Source organism: Anabrus simplex, chromosome 3, assembly GCF_040414725.1.
Source record: "Anabrus simplex isolate iqAnaSimp1 chromosome 3, ASM4041472v1, whole genome shotgun sequence".
Taxonomy (NCBI): domain Eukaryota; kingdom Metazoa; phylum Arthropoda; class Insecta; order Orthoptera; family Tettigoniidae; genus Anabrus; species Anabrus simplex.
Genome location: NC_090267.1, coordinates 55,592,052 through 55,601,420, shown reverse-complemented (window position 1 = coordinate 55,601,420; position 9,369 = coordinate 55,592,052). Strand labels below are relative to the sequence as shown.

At 43.4% G+C, this 9,369-nt stretch overlaps 1 pseudogene; it reads left to right on the top strand.

Annotated features, from left to right (window-relative positions):
• The first annotated feature begins 2,580 nt into the window (after positions 1–2,580).
• On the top strand, positions 2,581–2,699 carry LOC136867569 (5S ribosomal RNA; annotated as a pseudogene).
• Positions 2,700–9,369: the final 6,670 nt, after the last annotated feature.

Sequence of the window (9,369 nt, the reverse complement as noted above, 5' to 3'; positions counted from 1 at the left end):
TATTATAGGAGATATCAGGGATTGTGTTCAGACTTTCCTCTCTATCTCCTCTTCCTTGAACACAAGTAGCAAAATGTATAGTCATGATCCTAATCACCACTAACTCGTAATTTCTATAGCATGTTTCACGAAAATGAACCCACTGATGCTGTAACAAATGATAAGACAAAACATGTAATTGAATCCGACATTGGCCATTACTTTGCCTGTCCGATATTAAAAAAACCAGTTGTCAGGCTAACATTCAAGAAGTACAGATAGAAAATAATTTATCACATATAGGGAGATTATCTTAGATCGACTGAATATTTTTCGTAATCTCAGTTTAAGGATGTTTTATATTTGTTTCGCAAGCTGCCCAGCCACTTCCTCACATTTTCCTTTTAGGCGCTCCCTGTGTTGTGGAGCGCGCTTTGTGGCAGCTGAAAAGCTCGTCTTGTTTCTTTGGTCAAGTTACACACTCACAAAACCTCCGCTATCTGAGACAGCACCAGCACAAAGGACACGTGATGGCTAAAATGGTGACCAAGCTGTGGAGATTCCATCTTTCTAAAGGGGGAATAAACGTCCCATTATTCAAAACAAGATACAATATAGCTACGTTCACAAAGAGATAAAACAAAAACAAACAAAAAACATACTGTATTTATAAAGACTCATTTGTTCGACCCTCTGAATTATTTCCCGAAGTCCTTATATTATTATTATTATTATTATTATTATTATTATTATTATTATTATTATTATTATACTCGTTTCTACAGCTATGGGGACCGACTGCACAACTCCCATCACTTTCTTGAGTTCAGCGAGCGAGTTGGTCGTCCAGTTAAGGGGCGTAGCTTTGAGCTTGCATTCGGGAAACCTGAAGATGGTTTTCTGTGGTTTCCCATTTTCGCACCAGGCATATGTTAGGGCTGTACCTTAATTAAGGCCACAGCCGCTTTCTTTACACGTCGCCACAAGATCTATCTGTGTCAATGCGACGTAAAGCAAATTATAGTTTCTTGAGTTCCTTCCTCTTTACTTCGTCTTTCGCCTGTACTCCATTCCCTGACTCGCCTTGGCTCGCTCTTCTTCAGAGGTTATCTTTGTTATCCCCGATTTCTCCAAGATCAAATTGAATACACCAGCCATTTTCGAGCACACGGGGTCGATAGTGTATGCACAGTATAGTCGGACGCTCTTCCTACTACCGAAATGCAAACTCTATACGGAGCAATTAATAAGCACCGAGAAGTGTGCACAATTTACGAAGCCCGTTGCATCCCTGTTGGGCAAAGGCCTCCTACCATCCGGTAGGGGGAGCTCAGCTGAACTCACTGGGGTGAGCTAGTCCCTGCGGTTATGTTTCTCCTATTGTGGTAAGTTCCAAGTAATTAACACATATTACGAATCACTAATTAACCTTATTCCAATAATCTCAACACTAAGAAAGTTCAGACTACTTATGGTCAAATATTATCACTCATCCCTATTCCAATCACTTTAAAACTAAGAATGACTATTTCCATTTCACTCTATCTCTTACTGTCCTTGACGGCTGAACACCAGCCACTTCCCTGAGTTCATGAGTCTATCGCGGTAATGGACGTCATCTGTTTCTTTTGCCTATCCTGGGATCCCATATTGCAGCCCACTTATCTAGATGCATCCTGGTCACACGTCCAAGCCAAGTCTATATAAGAGACCTCGCTTTGATGTATGCATCCTCCATAGCACTTCTTAGTAGTTCTTCATTCCGCACTTTATTAGTGAGGTAAATTTCCAAAACTCTTCTCTTTATTTTCCGTTGACACACTTGTATCATCTTGATCTCTCTCTTTCTGAGAGTCCAAGTCAGGCTGTCATACAGAAGAACTGAAATAGCGCAGCTTTCCAAAATTTCAAACCTTTCCTGAATGTTAATATTGTATTAATATAGTGTATTTGTCCAGGAGAACGAATTAAACCTCAGAATTTGCCCCAAGCAAGTCGTATTCTTCTTTGAAGTTCCTTGTTCATGTTTCCTTTCAGGCTGTTTAACTTAATAATTAATTAATGTTATTTGTTTTACGTCCCACTAACTACTCTTTTAAGGTTTTCGGAGACGCCGAGGTGCCGGAATTTAGTCCCACAGGAGTTCTTTTACGTGCCAGTAAATCTACCGACACGAGGCTGACGTATTTGAGCACCTTCAAATACCACCGGACTGAGCCAGGATCGAACCTGCCAAGTTGGAGCCAGAAGGCCAGCGCCTTAACCGTCTGAGTCACTCAGCCCGGCGCTGTTTAACTTAAATATATTCTCTGCAGTAGTAAGGTTTTATTACATGACGGACATGGCCTGGTATGGATTTTCCACCTTCAACAATACACTGCTTCGGACAGGATTTAATCAGCAATACTGGGTATAGGAAGGTAGCAGTCGGTGTTCGTTTTGTCACACGTGAACTGCCTGCATCAATGGAAAAGGCCATGTTGGGTATTTCGTGGAAAGACAGAAAGACCAATGTGTGGATTAAATCTCAAACCGGGCCGATGACCTTCAATGTTAGCCCCCTTTCAGCAACAAGCAAATCTCAGACCTAAGTGTACGATAGCCAACGACCATATCATGTTGAATACAATGGTTCTCGTCCGATCACCGCTGTTAAGCAACATTGGGCGTGGTCAGTAGTTGGGCGGGTGATCGCTTGGGAACAGCACGTGCCGTTGGCTCAATACCCTTTTGTTCGACCCCGCGGTGTAGTGGGCAACGCGTCCGTCTCTCACCCGGCAGCCCCGGGTTCGATTCCCGGCCGTGTCAGGTTTTTTTAAATTGTACATTATTCATATCCCTGGCCTGGGGACTGGGTGTTTGTGTCGTCCTTAATGTTTCTTTCCTCACATTCAACACTTGACACTTCCGCAATTTCCAAATACACACAGGTTCATAACTCATGGTGCAAAGTAGGAGCAAAAGATCTTCTTAGGTCGACGCCCCGAACAAATAGCATTTTTTTAAAGTGTAAGATATCATCGCTACTGGGAAGAAGGCAGGTCTCATCACACGTGAAGTGGACACATGGGGCCCTACACCTCATTCCTTTCGAACATAAACGACCTACAGGCAGACCTTACATGAGATGGTTTGATGAGAACAGATTATTCGCGGGGACCAGTAACGGCTTTTGAGATTTGAGACTAAGGGTTCAATCAAAGGACACAAAATACTGTATGTATCCCGGGTTTCCCCTTAGCGGAGATCAAAGGTGGAAAGCAGTACAGTCAATTTGTTATGCCACAACCCGAAATCTGTGAATATCTCTTCTTTACATGGTACTACTTTTAATGTACGCTGTGTTTCGCGTTGGTGAAATCTTAGCATTCTGCGGACAAGCAATGTTAACACAGCCGGCTAACTAGGTTTCAAAAACGTGCCGGTCGTTAACAAGGAAATTGCAAGAACTATACGTGACTGTAACAGTCGCTGTGCTGACGGGCCGGGACCAGGTGCGAGATTCAGCGTCGTCAACGATCGGATTTTCGCTAATGTACCTTCAGTTTTAGAAGATCGGCTTCGGTCCCTTTGTTCCCCCTACCCGTATACCTCTATTCGCCCACAGACGTCGCAGAACCCACTAAGAAACTGAGTAGACCTACACTTAGTGTTTTCCATCCGATATATTTAAAGATAGGGTAGGAAGGGATCTAAATTTCACTCAATCTTGGACAATCATATTGACTTTAAAAATAAAATTCCAATGTTAATTTTATAAAGGATTCAGTGAACCCCGAACACATACGATGAACCGCGCCTGGCTGGGACTAAATGGTTGGCCAAGGATCGTGAACTATCGAAGAGGTTGGAAGAGCCCTTCATCCAGCGAAGTACTGACAGGCTGATGACAATGATACAGTTACATGTATTCTTAAAGGCAGTTACACAGACATCAAGCGAGGAAAATACACATCGTTCGACGTGAGATCGATCATTGTTAAAAGAATACTTGCCAGCCTAGTTGTATTTGTGAAGGAGATTCTCATAAAAGCTGAAGAAGGAAGTAGAATGAAAGAACGAGGGCATATGCTAAAGAAATGGAAGACTGATAAATTGACATCGTAGGCCTCACGAAGCTATCAATGTCGAGGTTGGAAAGGAGCAAGAGTTAACTGAGGAACCTCCGTTAGGAAGGATGACATTGATGACATCAGTACCAGTCGAACGAAAGCCAGGCTCATCTGCCACGACTTGCATGCTCCTAGGGAAGAGGTAGTATGATTTAAGTGTATAGAAATGTAAAAACAAAGCCATCTTCGCACAGGACATGAAGGCACTAGGAGGGTGGAAACTGAAAGCTTTTGGTGCCGTACCCTCGATGTTCGTCCTATGTCTGAACGTACTCGCCCCCAGGAATTAGCCTGACAGACATTCTTGACGTATTTCAAGTGAACCTCTAACTAATGAAAAATCTCACTTCTAAAGCTTTAGACTTTCAAACGGAGAATCGAATCCTTGCAGTTCCAGCTGAAACGAGCATATCTTTACTGCCTTGGTTAGGCAGGCATTTTATAAACATATTGCAGTAACTTGGATACTCAATCCATGAGATACAACAAAATTGTTAACTGAACTGAAATGCGACATATAACATTAGATAGTTTTTTCTTGTTAAGATGGAAATCATTCTTTTTCAGTGTTGGCTCAGTAAAAAACATATACAATAGTTATAGCATTAGATGCCAGAATAATGGAAACGTCATTTCTCACGAGTCAATGACCAGAACTGGAAAAGAACAGCTCATCACGCGGCTGAGTGAAGGAAGCAATGTCCTAAAGGAGTTGTTCTTTCAGCCAGACATCGACCAACTGTCGGTATTGGCGGCGACCACGCTAGGTTTCCGGTTCAAACGCTTCCGGGGTTCGGCGCTTCATGTCACAGGCACACAGCAAAGATAGCGCGACACAAAGAGACAGCCAGGTCGCGGCAGTGGGCTATTATTAACCTGCCTTGATAAGAGCGACTTCCGTATACATTCCACTAGCAGTAACATTCTCACCACAGCACCGTAGCGTTCTACTTGTGAGCGAAACACGACTAATACAGACAAACATTACTGTTAATGGTTCTATGTCCCACTAACTACTTTCAACATGGACATGTGTTGGGCTGAGGGTCTACCTGGAATTAGCGTCATAAATTTAACGTATACAATTTTGCGTGGACCGTGGTAACAAGGCAACCAGTGATGAAGTCGCCTATCTACAGGGTCTCTCATATAAACAAACGCCGAACACACAGTGTTTGTACTCTGCGCTACGGCAGCTGCCTCAGCCGAACTTATGTCGCGCGCGGCCGCCCTGCTTTAAGCGTGTATACAATCTTACCTTATAAAAGATGCTGGAGGTGTCGTCCTTCCTGCGTTATACAGGCATACTATCTGGTAACCACATTCTGACTGACGCGAATGAGTTCTGCCACTGTAATGTTTCTAATTTCAGTCACAATGTTTTCCTTCAGTTCCTCCAATGTGTGAGGATTTGTTGAATACACTTTTTCTTTCAGTTTACCCAACAAGTGAAAATCACACACTGTTAGATCTGGAGAACGACAGAAAAATAGGCAGCACTGATCACTCTGTTTGTGAACACTTCCGAGATTGTGAGAAGGGAATTTTCTGCTATATGTGCAGGGGCTGACTCTTGTTGAATCCACCCACGCGTTTTTTCTTCTTCCGTTAACTGATGGAAGAACGCTGTCAAAATGTCATCTTGGTAGCTGTCTGCATTTTCTGTCGTCTCGAAAAAAGTAGACCCAATGATTTGTCTTGCACTAAACACCCATCTTTCTATCATAATGAGGGACTTCATAAACACCATTAGAATTTTCTGCACACAATCAGCGTGAGTTATGACTGTTCACACGACCATTAAGATGAAACCAGAACTTTTACATACGAAAATACGGTATTGAAATGATAACTGTGTCACCATATTAACAGCTGAGACTGACTACTTATGCTTGCAAGGTCAAGAACTATGCACGCGCCTCCCATACTGCAGATGCCGTAGCACAGAGTACAAACACCTTGCATTCGGTGTGGATTTATATGAGACACCCTGTGTACTAAGTCTTCGTCTTCGTCTTCTTCTTCCTCGCATCATTACCGTGTGCCAGAACTCTGCCTTCTATATAAAGCACAGTAGGTACAAATGACGCCGTGGTTTAAACCACTTTCCACTGTCTCCGATTGCCGTTTCGTCCACGTCACAGCAAAGATCACTACACAGGGTAACGTCTCCGAAAGCAGCAAAAGTTTTCTCATAATCCGTATGTTGCGAATATTAATTGCTTTAAAATTGTGTGCTAAATCAGCGACCAGTTTGTGTGACGTAGATCATGATGCTATACCGGTTGGTCGGAAACAACGTGAACCGGGGAAATGAGCGTTAGAGGGTTGGTCATTCTGATAAATATTTTGAAAAACACAATTCGATATCCTCGCGCCGTTGTCTCTCTATCAGCTGCTGAAGTTAGCCAATCACATCGTTTCGCGGGAGAATTCAAATGGGCTTTGCGAGGCGCTGTTGCTAAATCTGCACGTGGCTTAAGACAGGCTAGAGCGAACCAATCGAAATAAATAAAATTTCCAGAGGAGGGATTTCAAACACGAACCTCTGCGCTGACAGGGTGGCGTTATGGCGAGTACGCTTCTTTGACACCGGCTGAAATCCACTGTGTATTTGAGTTTGGCCTTAAGTCACGTACAAATTTGGTACACACACACAGACCACGCGACTCAATGGATATGTGGGCGGAACCCAGATCCTTTGAGCAAATTTAGCCCTTCGGCCTTGTGGGCCTCGAGTGCTGCTTTCGACAAATTGGAGTATGGGCAGAATGGTTGTGGGGGTGGTGGTACCTTGAAAGAATGGAAGTGGTCAGAATATGACCTCTACCCTGAGGGGTGGAAAGAGTGGCGTTGGGTCTCTGGTGACAGAGTCCAAGGGTATCATGATTACCCAAGATTGGGAGTGGGTTTGGTTATTCATGACGGCTAGTGGCCTATGTGAGGAAAGCGAGGAAGTTGGTCACCCATCCAGCTGGTGACCACGTCCAATGTTACTTAACTGTCAGTGGAGATTGTAGTGCTTCAGGAAGAAGAAGGGGAGGATGTAGTAAGGTAGGAGAGTTGGCAAGCCGATGTATCTTGGAGGGATTAATGCTTGGATGGTGGGTTAAGTTTAAAAAATATTACTAAAAATTTATTAGGATTTATTAGGATCGACCTATCCGAATAAAAATAATTAGTAATATTTTTAAACTCATGTACATTTCAATACGGACCAGACATGCAATTTGTAACATGTAATGGTGGGTTAATGTATGATTTGTCTGCTTGGCATGGTGGGTGCTTGAGTGGCCGCCTCGGAAAGCCCATTTGAATTAGCTGGTGAAGCGATCTGAACAGCTGATAAAGAGACAATGGCGCGAGATATTGAAATACTTTTTTCAAATTATTTATCAGTATGACCAACCCTCTAACGATCATATACCCGGTACACGTTGTTTCCAACCGCCCTGCATATTTCTATCGATTTATCGGAACTCTTTATCTCCCCTGTGGGTGGAGAGAAAGGATGCATTACCTGTACCCCACTGCATGCCGTAAGAGGCTACTGAGAGGGCAACAACCAAAGAATCTTTTCTCGCTCTCTCGTTTTCTAAGCCCAAAAACATAACCATGAGTCTATGCTTTTCCGTGCAGCGGAGAAATATACATACAGTCGAACCTCGATATCTCGAACCTCTATTATTCGAAGATTCAGTATCACGAACTAACTTAAATTTCCCGGCCGATTTTTCCTATTCTTCGCGTATGTTTACTTCTCTATCACTTCGAAATTCGGTCACACGAATTGCTCTATTTCTCGAAGCAAACATTCCCTTGCGTGAAGCAAAAAATACTCTGTAACTCGAATTTTGTGCAGCATTAACTGCGCAATACAGCATTTGTGGTTTGTGAGGAACAGTTAACAAGGAAATAAAGGTTTACAGTGATTCTGGGAGCTAATGTGACGGGAACCGAAAAAATAAAACTTCTAATGATCGGAAAATCGGCGAAGCCTGGCTGTTTCTCGAGTGTGATTTCATTACCGGTCACGTACGAAAGCAACTCCGGAAGTGGTGGATGACAAGCTCCATCTACGCATCTCGACTGTGTGGTACTGACGAGAAGTTTCAACATAACGGGAGGAAAGGTTAATCGTAACAAACAGAAAAGACTACTTGATTTTTTTCCAAAGGTGTTAACGGAGGTAAGTTTCTTGTTTCACTACTGCATGTACTGTACCCTGTCTTCTAAACATTTACTATAATAAGGGTTATAATTAATGTGATGCGGTAAAGTTTGTATATTTTAGTTCTGTTAAAAATAACGTATTCACTGTAAGCCAGTAGATACATATGATTCAATTGTGTGCAATCGTTGTTCAAAAACGATATTCTCTATATTTCGAAATGTCGGTAACTCGAAATAAAATTTAACTCCCGAGGTGATTCCAGATATCGGGGTTCCACTGTCTATCTTGTTTCGAATACACCGAGGAGTCAGAATTTTGTACAGCAGTTTTCTTACTACCAGTAAACCTAGCGACATAAGGCTGGCGTATTTGAGCACCTTCAACTACCATCGGACTGAGCCGGTATCCAACCGGGCTCAGAAGACCAGCGCTCTGCTGTCTGAGCTACCCATGCCGGCTGCTACAGTAATACACTGGACATAGAAAAGCCTATCCTCTAAATGTAGTGTCCCCTCATTCATACTAGCACTCCTGAAAAGAACCAGTTTTTGAGTAACGGAACCTCCTCTTTCTCTGACGTTCCAACTGTATCCCACCCCTGGCAAATCCTATGTGATTGTGGCGGCAGAGAACAGTATTCCAACTCAACTGCGGTACACCGGAAGCCATGGCCTGACAGCCGAGCATCGGGTGACGGAAGCACGGATGACAGAATACACAAAGCTGGCCGGGCAATTCTGAGCAGTTCGTAAGCCTACTGGAGCAGATGTGAGGAGTAACCTGGTTGTGGTCTGTGGGAGCAACAGCACTCGCGATCGATGGCCTGCTACATGCACTGTTCATCAAGTAGTGGGTAGTCCGTCACACCTCAAACTACACTGGTGGTATATGGGAGGTGTGGGTGGCAGACACGTCCACAGCCCCATCTCAGGGACGCAGTCAGAGAGTCGATCCTCAATATAGACGGTTCGATCACGGCTGAGGTTAAATTGTGTTCAGTGTGTTTAAATGATAGTCTATATTTCTGTATCGTTTGCCTCGGAGGCGTTAAAAAGACCTCATTCGGATATCTATGCCCTGACGTGTCTTCGAATTCACAGAAAG